The sequence below is a fragment of the Cydia amplana genome, chromosome 25 (assembly GCF_948474715.1).
Source record: "Cydia amplana chromosome 25, ilCydAmpl1.1, whole genome shotgun sequence".
Lineage (NCBI taxonomy): Eukaryota > Metazoa > Arthropoda > Insecta > Lepidoptera > Tortricidae > Cydia > Cydia amplana.
The window spans coordinates 2,010,746-2,028,618 of record NC_086093.1 but is presented as its reverse complement, the minus strand read 5'-3'; the positions used below and the strand labels follow the sequence as shown (position 1 = coordinate 2,028,618).

General features: G+C 36.6%; 1 protein-coding gene and 1 long non-coding RNA gene across 2 annotated transcripts in view; one reads left to right on the top strand and one right to left on the bottom strand.

The window, feature by feature from the left end:
* The window catches only part of LOC134659570 (uncharacterized), a 46,645-nt gene extending 45,947 nt beyond the window's left edge, over window positions 1–698 (top strand). The window contains exon 2 of the long non-coding RNA XR_010097814.1: window positions 600–698. This is a non-coding gene — a long non-coding RNA (uncharacterized LOC134659570). The remainder of the gene's footprint in view (window positions 1–599) is intronic.
* The window catches only part of LOC134659507 (glutamate receptor ionotropic, kainate 2), a 50,040-nt gene extending 34,980 nt beyond the window's left edge, over window positions 1–15,060 (bottom strand). Inside the window, exon 1 of the mRNA XM_063515163.1 lies at window positions 14,715–15,060. The gene's annotated coding sequence lies outside the window, so the exon portion shown is untranslated. The remainder of the gene's footprint in view (window positions 1–14,714) is intronic.
* Window positions 15,061–17,873: the final 2,813 nt, after the last annotated feature.

The following is a 17,873-nucleotide window of genomic DNA, read 5'->3' as shown; positions in this document are numbered from 1 at the left end:
CGTCATTGTGTATGTGTGGGTAAGTCGCTTTACTGAGAGCACGCCAGAAGTCCGTCAGATTCATGTCGCGGGGCGAGGTAATGCGAGTCGGGACGGGGCGGTGCGTGGCCGATCTGTATGATAATACTATTACTTATTCTGTGCCGCCGTCGCCAGTCGCGTACAGTCGTGGCCGAGCCGTAAAGTACATCAGCATCACCAATATTCGCTAGTTCTGTTTTGTATCAGGAACTTATTCATTTATGCGTGACGATGAGCGATGACAAAGGGAATGGTGAGCGTTATTTACAATGTTCGATAAAACCAGTATACATTGGTCTTTTATACACGTAGTTACTACGAAGCTGGAGCTCAATATATGTTGGATATTGTATAAACAGGTACTGGGCTTCGAGTATCGTGGGTTAGCGGGTTTTTCAAATGTAGATTTGAATGTGTTGTCACTAGAAACGTCGTTTTCTAGGGTTCCTTAACTCAAAAGGAAAAAACGGAACCCTTATAGGATCACTTGGTCCGTCCGTCCGTCCGTCTGTCAAGACCAAATAGAATTTAGTATAGAGGCGGATTGTCAAAGTAAATTTTGTAAATTGTAAACACAGGAAATTTACTGCCATCTTTCGACACATGATTAAAACTTTTAGAACGCCATTTGACTTTGATCCTTATTCTTTCACTGATATGTGTTAAATTTGTTAAATGCTCGAGCATGCCATGAAAAGGTCTCTTAACCACCTAAGTCCCTGTGTACAAATTTTTGTACATATTCAAAAAATATTTTGAACTTTCATTGAGTAATAACTAAGGGTTCCTAATTCAAAAACAAAACATATATTATGCTTCTGGGTCTCAGGAGGTTAAATTCGGCAAATGGAATGATTCAGCCATTTTTCGACTTATATTATTTATATTCCACGTAATTTAGGTCCAATTTCGCTTAGCATGTTTCGAGTTTTCTAGTCGATAAGACCTGATAAGAGGGTAAATTGCCTAATTACTGGCAGAATAACGGTTAAGTAGCCAACTAATGGCACAATTATTTTGGGACATTTGGCAGTGACTTAGTAAATGTACAGCACAATAAATCTAACGTAACTAACTGCCGCTTAAGGCTCAGTAGGTTCGTGTTCTTCTCTCTCGCTGTCACTGAGCGTAAGCGTAAAATTTAAGTGTAGGCTGTGCTTTAAAAATTATGAAGTCTTTAACTTCCTATTTTTTCATACATAATAAATATTTATCGTCCATGTACGCCATTATCATTGTAATTGATTTTTTTTATATTAAAGGAAAAATGGAAAAAGTTACGCTTCCGGCAGGACTTGAACCCGCATCCTCCACAATCCGTGTGTTGCTCTTAACCAATTGAGCTACGGATGCCTACCAGGACATCGCAGATCTTTAGTTAGTTAAAAAAATACTTTATTAAATAAATAAATTAACAGGTGATTGTAAATTAATAAAGAAATAAACTAACTTAACTAAATAATACTAAATTAAAACTAAAAACTAATACTAAATAAAATTAAAATAAATCTAAAAAATTGGACCCCTTTGGCATGGTGCCGAAGACGCTGGCAGCATTTCCCCGCTGTATAGCGAGGCTAATACGCTGCGCGAGAAAGCTGCCAGCTCTTCGGTCACCAGTGAGGTCGATCAGTCTTTTTGCCAGGTCTTTAAAAAGTTGTAGTTAAAAAATTGATTGTAATTGATGTTAAACAACAAAATTCGCAATACATTGCGTCTTAGAATAAACTTTAAAGAGTATTAAAAATCAAAACACAAGTTATTTTAAAAAGTCGCTGAATTCGCGAGTTATTTTAAAAAGTCGCTGAATTCGCGAAGCGTCTGGTTGACGTAACTGGTGACCGAAGAGCTGGCGGCTACCTCGCACAACGTATCAGCATTGCGATATAGCGAGGAAATGTCGCCAGCATCCTTGGTACAATGCCTCAAGGGCCTGTTTTAGATTTAAGCTAGTTTTTAATTTCTTTTAGTAATACACTGTATATATCTTGTTTGTAAATAAATTATTTAAAAAAACAAAATGACTAGTTCTTTGGATCCTTAGGTCTCGTTACACTGGTAAGTAATCAGCACTATAATTCGCTTTCCTCGCGTAACCAATAGAAACGCGTCAGGTATTCAAATAGTCAAATACCTCAAATGGGTTCCATTCGGTATCGGGCTGATTCTATTAACTGATAAAATTGGGTTGAATAACTTAAGGTTAAAGGCCCATTGAATAAGACCTTTGAAAAATACTATTTGTATTTTATTTGAAATCGTTTTTGGGACCTATTTTCAAAATACAAAATAATACATTTAATGAATACTTTGACATAAACGGGATCAACTAGGGACTACCTATACATTCAAACAAAAAAAGAATTTTCCATAACGGTTTAGAAAAGACGGAGTTCTGAGAACTCCTTTTTTGAAGTCGGTTAAAAATATATATGTTTTGCTAAAATACGCACTTTTAAAATATATGTAGGTACCTACCTAATAATATGTGCAGTGAATTAATTAATTACCTATTTGCGCCTGTATTTACCAACATTGAAATATATTATTCAGTCGTATTTCAACGTAATGACTATAATTAGGATGTTATTATATTATCCATTACTCTGGTAAATACGGGTGATTAATCATTTCCATTCGAATGTAATATACTTATAGCCGTCTGTATGGATATAATGACTGTGGTATTACCGTAATGTTTAGTAACATTTTACTTTGTACATTCCAATTTATACCGTTATTTAACAAGATAATTTAAATAACAAAGGAACAGATGGAAAGAAAACAAAGTGATCTTATAAGGGTTCTGTTTTTGCCTTTGAGGTACGGAAGCCTAAAAATTATACAGCCTTAGCCATTGGACAAACCCTGAAATCCCACGTAGGGTTACTTCTCAGGAATGCTCTAACGCGACGAATTCCCAATAGTCGACAACAAAAAGAAACAGGTACTGTATTTATTATTGGCAGTGCTTTTATGTTGAAAATGTTCGCATGTTCGAATCGCGGCGAGCAAATATTCGGCGCTTCGGCCGAGAGAGGGGCCGAATATTCGGTATTCGGCCAAAACCACTATTCGGGACATCTCTACTAAATACCATAATGCATATGTCTATTTAGGCTTTGTCCAATGGCTAGGGACACCCTGTGTTCGCTGCAAGAAACAGGTCTAAACACAGACAAGACATCCTCTAGACTGAGCATAGTAGCGCTACCCCCTCTGCCACAAATATACGGTAGTTTTACTCCATTTTCGAGTCAAAGTGTGTTTGTGTGACGTCCGTGTCTTTGAACGGACCAATCACGGCACGGGGCTCGCTCACCTCGTCCCCCGCACCCCAGTATTTTTGGCAGCATCGGTTTAATGAAATAATTGCTCTAAATACCGTCTAGAGGATTCGTAGTCTATGGGTCTAAATTAATTGTATAATTGAAACCCCAAAGATAATATGCTGACTCATCATCACCATCTCCCCGTGTATACAATGGAAAGTACTGAAAAGGCGCTTCTTAAGTAAGACAAATATACGTAAATGAAACAGATTCTACAGTAGGCCAGATTCAAGAAGATTTATTTGTTCAACATAGGTAAGTAACTATAGACTTATATCGACCGGGATATGAACCGTGACTCACCTTTTGTATTGTTTGTTACGTTGAAAGCGAACGCAGCCGACGCGCACGATGGAGGGTAGACCGAGCGCGGTCTACACAACTTTGACACCCACCCGCTATCTTCAGTTACCCGTGAACAAGATGCATGTAACTGCGTCGAAATATCGGGAGCTCGAAAACAATACAAAAGGTAATCACGGTTCAAATCTCGTTCGATATAAGTCTAACTAACCGTGAATCATTCAAAACTGTCAACATAGGTAAGTTACAGATATAAATGAAATCGTTTCTGTAGTTTACCATTAAAGGCCTAGCCTAGCTAGCTACCTAGCCCTTTACACAAAATCTCAGAAACATACATGTATATCCGTGATAATGATATTAATTAAATACTTAAACTTAATAAGAAATTTAAAAAATATTAAGCTCAGTTGTGGGTACAGTCTCACAAATATCTGAACACGCCTCAATTGTCATGGTGCTAGGTGCGTGTTCAGATATTTTTGAGCACCTCGGCCGCCCCGATATATCTGATGGCGACTGTACTAGACGACGATAAGAATATAAAATCTTGTACCAAAGATGATATGTTTGCCAAAGCTTATTTAATGTATGTATGTACCTATACTGCCCACACTGACATGTTCGTAAACCTTATTACAAGCGGCATAAGGTCCACCGATGGACAGAGGGTCTACCGCGAACCACGTTCGATCTGTTGCCTCCCTGTCACACTTACGTACGAATTTACAGGTGCGACAGAGAGGCATCACGTTGAACTTGGTTCGCGGTAGGCCATCAGAAGTGTTGCTGTTTGCACCTACTGTTTCTTTCACAAGTTGTTCGATGGCGACTCCATTGTTCCAAACAAATCAGGCGAATCCTTCAGACATCTTTGTTCTCAATTATTCACAAATTCATAATTATAAGTACTAGGTACTTACCCTCATTCTGAACGAGACCCCACTTCTGTTGTTATTATGAAAGAGATCTTGTACAGAGTTTTACTTTTAAAGGTCATTAGTATCGAAGCTATTTCTATCCAGCAAAAATATAAGTACCTAACTCCGTATAAGATAAGTAAAGTCTAGAGAAAAAGCGTGCCACGGAAAATCAATAAAAATGCTCGAATAGATGGCGCCATAAGTACCTTTGGCCTATACTCATGTAGATGGCGTCACCGTTTGATATTTAACAATTTTAACACATCACTATCAGTGAAAGGACATGGGTCAAAGTCATAAGGCGTTCTAAAAATAATAACTAAAAATAAAAATAAAAACATTTATCCATATACATACCTACTTACTTATATATTTTTATTGATATTTTTATTTTTGTCGATAGATGTCAGTAAATTTACTGTGACTACAAAATTTACTATGACAATAACCCTCTATACACTCTATTATCTTTGGATGGAGTAAGGAAACGAAGAAGAAAACGTATTGTATACGTGTCATCTATAATATATAAGGGTCAATTCATAAAACTGTCAATATTAACTTCTTGGCTGCGTTAGACTACTCGTATAAGCCGGTCGTCAAGTAAAAGTTATGAAAAGGGGCCAAAAGTCCAAGAACTCAAACAGTCTAATTCCGAATTGAAAGCGTTGGAATAAGCCGACGGTCGGCATAAGTTAACAACACGGATTACTTACCCTAGATGGAGCATAGGTATCGGCTTTGTACGCGACAGTGGCGGAGAAACAATTAAAATATATAATATGTCTCAGCCATCTGGCTAAGTTAATTAATCGCCTATAGATGCCGATAGACAATCACTTAGCCGGTAACAGCTTGGCGTATTGAATTGTCAGCTCTTTGAAAAAGACTGGTTCACTCAGCCAAGAAGCTTATAATATGTATGAAAGTACTTTATAATTACATTAAATCATATATCGTTGAAATCAGCGTTAAATAGTAGGCTATATGATTATAACAATTATATGATTGTAATTTTGTAATGTGTACCTATACATTTGGCCAGACCTTATCAAACTCCGGAAGAATGACAGTTTTCCAGTTTCCTTGTTAAAAATGGCTACCACAATAAAACAAATTGATGATCCGAGGTACCTACTTAAATCCTATTTAATTATCAAAGTGAGACTTTTATTTTTAAGATTAATTATTTAAAAAGAACCTAACAATAACATACATACATTAAAAAGAACCTAACATTTATAATATTTTGATTTCGATCCGACCACTCACGGGTTGACCACTACTTGAAGGGATCAAGTATCTTCGCCGTGTGTGCGCCCTCCAGAGGCCCACTGATGATCAGTCCGCCGGACGGTATAGGCAGTTCCGGATTAACCCATAAGCAAAACAAGCACGTGCCTAGGGCACCACGTCTAGGGGGGCACCAAAAACGTAGGCAAAAAAACGCACAGGCTGCATTAGCATTTGCAGTCGTAGTGGAGTATGTATGTACCTACAATATGAAACTTTTTGTACGTGTAGAAGTACCCATCTAATAACGAAGGGTCGTAGGAGTAAGAGAGTGAGAGCACGTAATATTTTTAATAGGAACGTCTCCAACGTAGGCTTTTGATTTGACCATACACGGAGGCCCTCAAGCTCATGGCCAAAAAATCTTGCCATCGGGCTTGCGGAAGTTTGAGAACTTTGAGAAAGGTGACATTCGGATGGCGACTGGAGCAATATTTCCGTTGCAAAGTTACTGCTGCAGCACTGTCAATTTCCGTGATAAAATGATATGACGGATTGAAAATGAACGCCACTCAATTTACCAAAAAAATTCAATGTAATCTTGATGACCCTAGGGAGAGGGGGCACCATGGTCTAGAAATGTTTAGGGCACCAAACTATCTTAATCCGGCACTGGATATCGGCCTGTCAGTTGTTCGGAGCTGTCACCTTTTGCGTTTAACTGACAGGCTGATATCGTCCAGTGGACTGATCATAGTGGGCCCTTTAAAAGCGCAGTCTATTGGTGGTTGTCTGTGGTTATCAACTTCTTTATTGAATTAGTCCCGAAGTTTGGTCTCAATCCCGAACGGGATTAGATCCTTTTGAATTTTTAAAATATCGCGTGGGACTTGGCTCATGGAATTAGGGTTCCATGTTAAAAAACGGAACCCTTATAGGATCACTCGCATGTTCGTCTGTCTGTCGACACTCACAGTTAATTTTCTCTGAAACTACTGGACCGATTGAATTGAAATTTAGTATACATCAGTGCGGCTACCACCAGTTCGACACTAAAATAAACGATAGCGTGGACTTAATACTTAATGTACTTTCTATGCATCTCGCTCGTACTGACATATCAGTGCGAGCGAGATGTATAGAAAGTAAATTACGTACCCGAGCGTTTTCCAAAAAAAGTGTAGGTACATGTCATTTATGTCTTCAAAATATTGACTTCTTGGGCTCATTTTACTCAGAATCATTTGTACATTCACGCCTTATACATGAAAAAATGTGTCCCAAAATTTTGTATGAAAAAAAATTTTTCCAGTGCGTCACGTTCATACAAATAAAAAAAAATTCATACAAGAATGTGACGATCAGGAAAGGAAATTTTTGGACACATTTTTTTATGTATGAGGCGTGAATGTACAAATGATTCTGAGTAAAATGAGCCCAAGAAGTCAATATTTTGAAGACATGAATGAAATGTACACTTTTTTTGGAAAACGCTCACCCATGGTTTTATTTATTTTTTAAGTTTTATAGGTTACTTATTTAATAAATTAATTTCAACAACATATAAGACTAATGAATACACGTTTGGTACATTTGGTTTTTAACACTTTTTTTTTCACAATAATGCAGAGAAAATATAAAAAGTTGCATTAGGTACATACTTACCGTTAATGTTCCCTACGCTACACCAGATGCGACGAATAGAGCATTACAGAAGCAATAATAGAAAATTTCAACGATATATCGTCTAATATTCTTCCACGTTCACATTATAGTTTCGTCACAGATCATATAATACTAGTAAATGCGAATGCAACTTTGCGTAGGTACATGTATGTTCTTTACCTAATAAGGGGCCCACTGATTACCAGTCCGCCGGACGATATCGGCCTGTCAGTTGTTCGGAGCTGTCAACTTTTTGTTCTAACTGACAGGCCGATATCGTCCGGCGAACTGTTAATCAGTGGGCCCCTTTAGTAAAGATATAAAGTCGAAGGAAAATACGTGCGTCGGAAATCTAGGAACAGTCATTCTCGGATAGATGGCGCACACACCTTTGGCCTATGCTCGGCTAGATGGCGTTGACGACACCGTTTCATATTTAATAATTTTAAAACATAGGTGTCAGTGAAAGAACATGGCTCGAAATGATATAAGAATAATCAAATCATTTAACCGCGCAGGCAGCTTTCTCGCGCAAAGATTGGCCATAGCAATCCAGTGCGGGAACGCTCCTTGCGTGATAGGCAGGGCACCCTACCAAGGGCGCAAAATTTTGATAGATTTTTTTAATTTTTTAGCTTTATTTATCTTAATTGTAGTTAATTTTAGTTCTATATTCATTTTATAACACTTATTATACAATAAATGAGTTATAACATATTTAACCATATAAATACATTTTTTGATAGTTTTATAAATTTTATTTTGAGTTTTAATCGTGTGTCGATAGATGGTAGTAAATTTAATGTGACTATAAAATAAGTAAATTTTATAGACACATTAAATTTACTTTAACAGGACCCGTCTATACTATTTATTCTCTTTGCTATTAGGTATCCTTTCAGACGGAGGCAGGGAAATAACAATGGCAAAGCCTGTTGGAGCAAGTTTTTGTCTCCCGCGACGCTTTTCAGAGGGAAAAGTCTTTTCGCCACTAGGGCTTTATCTTTACAATAGTAGTGTGTGTTACAAGGGATCAAAATGATATTATATTTCCGTCAAGGGCGTACATTGAATCCTGAATGAAGCGAAGGATTCTAAAGTAGAATCCTGAGCGCAATGAGGGATTCAAGTGTTAACGCCCAAGACGAAATAATTTTGATACCGTGTGACACATACTGCTTTTTACATCAACTATGAGGAAAATAAAAAAATCTTAATGTTGACACAATCTGATGCTTAAACAGATTACCTATTTAAGCAAAAAAAATAATGTGTAAAAAAATGTAAAAATAGTGTGCTAGAACAGAAAAGTGTTAAGTACTTTGATCCCTCCTAGCAGGGAAGAAAAAGCTCTTTTCTGAATAGGAGCTGTGAAAAGGTAATTTCAGCGCTGCGTTGGTAGTCTACCCAGAAAAGAAGTTAGTGTGAAAATTTTTGAAACTAATAAAAATATATTAGAGTTAGGTACACCAAGATAAGTCTGCAACGATTTTGATAGCACACGAAATGCAAGTGTTATTTTAAACGTGAAACTTCTATGAACACAATTACGTTGCGATGTTTTATCACAGAGCTTATCGTCAACTTCTGAGTCCATCATCAGATCAGCTCGATGGTACCATAATATTGCAATTTCACCCAACTTACATTATGTATGTAGGGATGTGAAGTTTTAGCTAAATCAAATAATGGGGAGTGGGTCAAATTTAAGCAAGTTTGACCCCGAACATACCAACATAGCAAGTTAAATAAAATCTTGTTAAAATAGTCGTTTTAATTCCGTACCTAATTCCAGTTCTAGTTCGTTGTTTTAAGGGTCAGTATTATTACTTATTAATTTTTCAACTTTATTGCATACTAGCGACCCGCCCCGGCTTCGCACGGGTTAACAAATTATACATAAACCTTCCTCTTGAATCATTATCTAATGAAAAAAACCGCATCAAAATCCGTTGCGTTGTTTTAAAGATCTAGCTAAGCATACATAGGGACAGACAGACAGCGGGAAGCGACTTTGTTTTATACTGTGTAGTGATAGTGATAGTGATAAAAAAGAGTACACAATATCGGATTTCAATCACAATATCGGATTTCAATACCGGTATTGAGAATCGTTCGATATTGAATGCCCCGCAAATACCCCGTTTCCAATAGAGTTTATAATCTTGCAATAAACAAACGCTTCAAACGCAGCCATAAGTAAAATTGGCAAAAATTTGGTGTGCACGAAAACATCGTAACTGTTGATTACTTGTAAACAAGAAAACGTTACAAGGAGGAGAACAACAATTTTCCGCCCTAGAGCAAAATGGGGTCCCCGTTGTTTCCCATAAAGTTTTAAGTCATAATGTATTGTTTGTCATATTATCATTAGTCATAAGCGTTAAGATTTCAGGATTTTCGTTAGATTATCCTATAGATAGGTTAGGTTAAGTTTGTTTTATGGCAATCCTGAAAAGGGACGCGTTTCTGAACCAAATGAATTACTTATGACTAACGAAAGTGCGGGCAAACAATACATTATGGCTTAAAACGATTTGGGAAACAATAGTGACCCGAGCAAAATACTTAGTACTTATAATAGGGTAAACGAGTGAGTTGAGTCGTTTTGTAGAAACGTGTAAAAATTCGCGAGAAGGTTGCTTTGGATATACATATTTTGCACTTTTTAAGGAAGGATTCCACCAGTGTGCGTGCTGCACAACGACAAGCATTTTTGTAGGTACTGAATATGCTTGTGCCGCACAGTGCCGCTCACTGGTGGAATCCCATCTTTAGAGTTCTGGAAGGCACGGTTAAAAAACGCTTTTATATCATTTATCTATGCGGAATTTACAAGTTTTTATTTAACTTGCAATGTGTGTAATATGTTTGTTCGGGTAAAATCTTGCAAGCTAAATACTTTAAGAAGTGTAAAGCTCTTATGGTAGATGTCGCCCGGGTCCCCTTGACCTATATGGTGGAAAGATTTGCTGGCTATGGATGAGGTCTTGGTGGCTCAGATGGCAGAGCGCTAGAGTATCGACCTGAGGCCGTGAGTTCAAGTCGCACACAAGACCGTAATTTTTCCACTTTTAATTTTATTCTAAGCTTAATAGCATCGTTCGCAGTCGTTTCTGGTAGTAAAAAAAAACTAAATACTTTATTTAGCAAATTTCGTTAACTGTATTAATACAGTCCTCACTTACATATTTTTTATATTATGCAATAGTTTATAGATCTTCTGACATGTAAAATAATATAACTTGTAACACGCTCTGATTCTGTTTTCTAACGTAATGAAATAACAATGTACGGAATCCATTATGTTAATTAATTTTGAGAAGTTTGAGGAATAATTAGTGTCATTGCCTTACGTTGGAGAATGTTTACGGAAGTTTAAGACGTCTTAAAAATTAAGGTTTTAATTCGTTGTAGAAGAGGTAAGGTAAATTAAGGTTTTAATTCGTTGTAGAAGAGGTAAGGTAAATAAGGTAATTAGAGGAAGTTTTGTCAGGTAAAGACAAAGACAGTTTACTAATTACGTAGTCTCCATTGTCACCCATATCCAGCAAGAAAAATTGGGTCTACGTTTGTATAGAAAATCAGTCACGTTACCTCGTCCCTTTTCGAGTTAAGTCACACATTTCTTTTAAACCACCAAACTAAATCCATAAACGTTATAAATAGCCTTTTTCTACTTAAAGTTAAGAAGACCGCCCTCAATTTAAGTTAATCTCCAACATTTTGGCCGCCGCTAACATTTTAGAAGCCTCACTAGTGCTTGTTCTAGTTCTTCCCGCATCACGGCCAAAGCGAACCACCTAACTCTAAGCTCCATATACGCGTGGTATTCGACGCATCTAGAGATCAGGTTATTAAAGGCACTGACTGCAATAGGGAAATGTTTTTTGAATAACAAGCTGTATAGAATTACATGACAGCTCACACAGTTTAACTAACCAACATAAGTTGCAACTCCAATCACGAATGGTTTTTAAGAGCCTTGAGGTCTAATTATAGGTTTTGTGGAGAAATGTGTAGTGAATTACTTTGTATTGAATTACAAGATGGGACGACGCGCCATGCTTTATTACATAATATATTTTGTCTAAGTAACTTGGGTTAATAAAATTATAAGTAAAGTAATAGTCTAAAAGATTTAATTACGATAAATAAATAATTACTATTTGACATATTTGCAATTATTTAATGCGTATCCATCTACGTCAACGCACAAAGATGTAGCTGATCTCTACTAAATATTATAAATGCGATAGTAGCTGTGTGTCCGGTCTGTCTGTCTGAAATTCGTGTGTCTGTTTTAGATTAAATTCGGCATGGAGATAGTTTGAGGCCCAGGGAAGATAAGATGGGCTTAATCGATCATCCTCATCTTTCCACGCAGAGGAAGTCGCGGGCAGAAGCTAACAGAACATAAATAATTTTAGAATATAAATGTTTTTCCCGTGACATTTAGTTTCGTGACTTTCGTGAGTTTTGCAGATTGATTAGTGACAGTGGATTGCTGAGCAGTAGATATATTATATAAAGCTTTTCACTTAGTACTGCAAGGGGTAAGTTATGTATTAATTTCAGCATATTATTATCGGTAAAAGCAAAAGTCAATCAAATTCTGAAATCGGAAATCTGCCGCTGCACACGGTAAACTATTTTACGAGTTTTTGAATGTCAGTTACGTTTGTTATAACTGGTAGGGCAGAAAGGCAATAGCGGTAACTGCTTCTGACACGGCACGCTCACATATACTTGATTTAATTACCTAACTAATTCCTCTCTTCCATCGTTATCATCACCAGTCTTTTTACGTCAATTCTGGAAACTGGATTCTTCTCATTGTACAACATATATATGGAATATATCCTGTACTAAGGGTTGCACGGCTATCAACCGGTATTTAAAAACATGTTAATATAATATAGTTCCAAAACCGTTATATTATTTCGTTCATTCAAAAACCAGTTAATTGATGGAACGCGAATTAAAAGAAACGTTCTCTCTGCTTTCCGGCAAGAAGAGGGAACGAAATTGTATTGTCCGTGGAGAACGTTACGATATACTAATACCGATTATACTCAAACTCTAGCTGAGGATATATTTTTCCATGGTCATTTATTTACTTTCTCGTACAGTAAAACGAACAGTGGCGGATTTCCCATAAGGCACAGTAGGCTCGAGCCTAGGGCGGCGAGATATTAGGGGCGGCAAATTGTGGCAAAAAATCGCTGATGATAACAAGAAATAACACAAAATTATTCATATATAGGCAACGAATTCTCAAAAAAAGGTATAGAGAGAAATGCTTGGAACACAATTTTTGACTTCGTAACTTTGTTTGAACTACTTAGGAGGTGAACATATCAAAAGTCCCTGGCCGTAGCTAATGAGCCGGGGAAAGAGGGAGATTTGAAGGTCCCATTTTTCGGTTTTTCGCTTATACTTATCTCGGAAACTATGCGTTCTAACGACTGATCATTGTACAAAATGAAAGCTGATTAAATTTGCTACAAGTTTTATTTAGTACAGTTTTCCGATATCATAACCATCAGCAATCATTGCCGTAGATAAATTACAGTTAAGTCGATCAGCTGATGCTTTTCAGCCATCTTGGCGCGAACTAAACTGCGAAATCACCGAGAACTTTGCGAGTGTGGAGTCATACGTCAACGTCGCGATATATTCGCTCCGCGAAGTCGAGCCGCGATTCACGCGCAATAGTCTGAAGGGGGGCTTGTATAGGGCCCTCCACACTCGTGCACGAAGCCGCGAACGCGAGTGTGGAGTCAATTTCGCAGATCTGCTACACTGTTAAAATCTTTCGGGTTCCTTTCCTCGTGACCACTGTGAATATTATTGATGGAAATTTAATGCAAAATTATAGACATTCAAGAGCGGCTTCCTCAAAAACTAAACAAGATACCTATCGAAAAACTCGACTGTATAAAACTTGTAGCAAATTTAATCAGCTTTCATTTTGTATAATGATCATGTCACAATGACGCATAGTTTCTAAGATATTATAAGCGAAAAACCGAAAAATGGGACCTTTAAATCAAACCCCCCACCCTCGATCAAGGGCTACGGCCGGCGACTTTTGATATTTTCACCTCCTAACGAGTCCAAACAAAGTTACTTAGTAAAAAATGTGTCTAAGCATTTCCCTCTATACCTTTTCGTTGCCTGACCTAAATGCAGTCAGTATGATGGGTGCTGATACTGAGAAAGGGGCGGCTACAGGGTCTGAGCCTAGGGCGGCAAAGACTGCAAATCCGCCACTGAAAACGAACGTACATTTATGATATCTATCATCAAACCATATCACGTTCTGTCTGCGTAAGCACCCGCCTGTCAAATAGAAAGATTAATGGTCTACATGATATTTACACGGGTGCTTACATACGTTACTTATTTACATTTTTATGTAAATTGAGCGAGACGAAGGTGGACGACCGGCGCGAAAAAGATTTGTCATTTTCCTCTCTGAATATTAACATTATAGAAAATATTTTGACAATTTAAAGTAGGCTGTAATATTCGCGGCCTAAGGTAGAAAAAAAAAACTATGCTACTTTTTTCCCGCCTCTTTGGCAGTTTGAATATTGCCGCCATTACTAAGTGTGTGTTTTAATATATTCGTTTTTTTTATAAATGCCAAAAAAGGGCTCTTCCCCTCAAATTTTCAATCCATGTGACAAAAAATAGTTTTTAAAATAAATAAAATGAAGCTCAAAGAATTGTTTCAACGTAATTTTTATATTTATACCGCGTTATTATGGGCGAAACACTACCCTTACAAAAAAATTACTTAAGTGCTTTAAAATACACTTTTATTACTTATAAACTATATTGTGTTTTTTTTACTTGCAAAAAAAAACACAACAAAAACATAATATGATATTTTACTCGTAAAAAAACATAATATGATAGAAACGCCCTTTATATTTGGTCTGACACGCTTTTGATGCTGTTTATAAAGTACAATCAAATAATATGTTAATATTAGAAATACAAAAAAAGGAAGAAGAAAGAAAGAAGAAGCCTACATGAATTTAATTCCATCTTGGCCATTACTTAATAAATCATTATTTTATTAAACAAACATCAAACATCAACATTTATTCAGCAATTAGGCCACAAGGGCACTTTTAAATAAGTTATTATCATCAATTAACTAAAGGAAATATAAATGTATCCGGTTTCCCCACACTAAACCATCTAAACATTGTCAAGTACTTACCATCAAAACCTCATCGTGACAAAATCACAGCAGTTCACTAAAACTCACTAAATATCAATTGATCACATCACTAGTGCATATCACAACACATTATAACGATTTTTTAGTTAGAAATCAAACGATTTTAGGTCAAAATGTAGGTTCTTTCACATGCGGCGTTCGACGAAGGATTGCTACTGATTATTTCATGCGATGCTATGTATATATAGTTATACAAAATAATACTGGGAGACCTTAACCATTCCATTCTCAACCTTACTTCACTAACCACAAAGTACAATTTTATTTGATATTGTTGATCGTTCCGCTCTAGGATTTCAACGCTACGCTACTATACAAATCTAAATCTTATTGCTTGTAAATTGAGATGAGATTCACTTGCAGGCGTTTCAGGGTAGCTTTTCTTCACCCCATCCCCTATTGCTTGGTTGGTGTTGGGAAAGCGCCACGGTTTTGTTAACGTTGCGTTATTTTTTAATTTAGTTATTAACGTCTATATTTATTATTGCCCGAAGCGTTAACGAAGGTCTCTGTTTGACTCGGGCGTTTTGCTTTCGTATGTTCGGATGTTCTCTTCTACAGGTCGCAATTCTTAACTGATTCTAGTGAAATTTTGTGACCAGATTCTATGATTAAATAGATAAATCTTTGTAAATCTTGGAAATTTTGCAAAAAATAGTTTTTGGAAATTTTTCAAAAAGCGGAAAGTTGGCATAAAGGAATCGCCAATAGCATCTTTGGCACTTAAGACTAATGGTGAGTTCGATGTGATAACGATTCAATAACCTATTTTTCAGTTTTACATTTTCTAAGCTTAACGCGAGGTCTTTAGAAGAATAATTAGAAAAAGAAATCTTTATTGTATGTGTAAGTATTTGCAGATACTGACTTAATAAATATGCTAGCATAGAGATTTGCTCTACACCGTATCTATACGCCGCAAGTATTTGTTCTATATGTGGTAAAAATTACTCGTCGCACAAGCATGTAGAATCTTGGTATCTTCAGCCTCTAATTCCAGGCAAAACACACGGTTATAATTATTTGTCCAAATATTAAATATTATTGCATCACTTTTCGTAGGCATCGGTATGATTATGAGGAAATGTAAATCAAAACATAAATAATATATAATTACAATTGTCTAGTTTGGCAAGCCATTTTCATCAATAGAAAAAGGCGGGAAATTAAAAAAAGTAAGCGTGAATAGTTTACCTCGCATAGAAAATTTGAATTTCGCGCCTTTTTCTACTAACAAAATGGGTTTGAAGTATACTTAGCCTTTGAAAACATCCGTCAGCAAGTTTTCGTCAGTCAGAAAAACGTTATTTTAACCGTTATTTTATTAACGAAACGGTTATTTCGGCCCGTCCTAGCAAAATGTTGCCAGCGCAAAAATTAAAAACTGCAATATCACGTTACATCTGTTTTTTACTAATTAGGGCTAATACTTTAGGGTTGAGATACAATTTAGACTAATTTGACGAGGGTCGGTGTTTGTGAATCAAGAAAACATTACTTTAAGTGACGTCCGTGATTTTGCTATAATTTGAAGGCTTTATAATTCTAAGGGCTTTATGAAGTTAATCATACTTCTTTTGACGAAATGAAAGACAGGCATAACCTAAATAAACTGCCGTATTCGAACTTCAAGATATTCACAAGAAACGACACGTACTAGATCCATTCTAGATACGTTATAGTTTAGATTTCAACTAGTTCTCTTTTGCAGCGCAATTTGAGCAACCAATGTCACTTTTACGTTAGATAGAGTTAGATATATCTATTAGATGTGAATTGGGTCTCCAAGAGTATCTCCAGAATCGCGCAAATGTCAAATTTGACAAGTTAGATCTTAGACATATCGTTATCGTATCTTGGCGATGTCTTTAAGATATCTAACAGATGTCTATTTCAAAATCCGAATCGGGCCCAAACTGCCTGTACCCCTAGTGTAAATTTAATTCGTTAGCGCGACGTGACGTACGCGTTTGCGTTAAGTGTCGTTTTGTATGGGATTTGAGTTTCCATAAAGCCACGCGTGGCGCGCTGTTCGAAATCCCATACGATAATAGACATAACACAAACGCGAGCGCTCAGATAACTATAGATGGTCAAGCAGATCTTGTTAGTAGAAAAAGGCGGCAAATTTGAAAAATGTAGGCGCGAAGGGATATCGTTCCATAGAAAATTTGAATTTCGCGCCTTTTTCTACTGAGAAGATTTGCTTGACCAGCTATTATAATTTTCTTTTTTCAATATTTTTCTTTCCGAACTTAGTTGTATAGTTTTTCTGACTAGCACTTTCGGCCTAGACAATGATAAGTTTTTGTAAACATTTCATTTTTGGTACAAGCTTTTATCGCTGACTGTATTTTTCTTTCCATAGGCAACTAATATATACTCGAGAAAATGCTAACAAACCCAAACAAAATTGTGATGCGTTGTTTTATCACAGAGTTCCTATGGCCACCTCCTGTCTCCATCATCACATCAGCTCGATGGTACCATAATATTGCATTGTCACTCGACTTACAAATATTTGCAAATCTTCAACTTCATCGGAAATCGAGAAATGGGTCAAATTTAACTTTGATTAGGATTACAGACAACGGGACAGGTGAAACTAAACTCCTGTCTCCATCATCAGATCAGCTTGATGGTGCCATAATAGGAAGGTATTGCATTATCACCCAACTTACATATATGTATGTAAATTTTCAGCTTTAAGTGGGTCAAATTTAACTTGCAAGATTTAATCTAGGGGAAAACGTCATTTCACTACATCTTATAAAACTACTCAAAAACCACTGATCTAATTTTCATATGATTTTCATCTGTAACGACTAACGATACATACAAATAAAACTAAATATTTAGCAATGTGACAGACAGACGGACGGACAGAGCGCACCATAACTATTCTTTTTTACGTTTTTGGTACCTACGAAGCCTTAAAAAATTATATCATAATATAATTATTCAAACTGAAAATCCTAGGAAAATATAAGCAGCTAAACGTTAAAAAACACCCTGTATATACTGTGTGTCTTAACCCTCGCGTGCAGCGGCCGGCTGCCCGCTCCCACACTCATGGTTACTTTAACACTTCGACTACTTACGGTAAACTCGTTGGTTAAATATTAAATGAGTACAGTC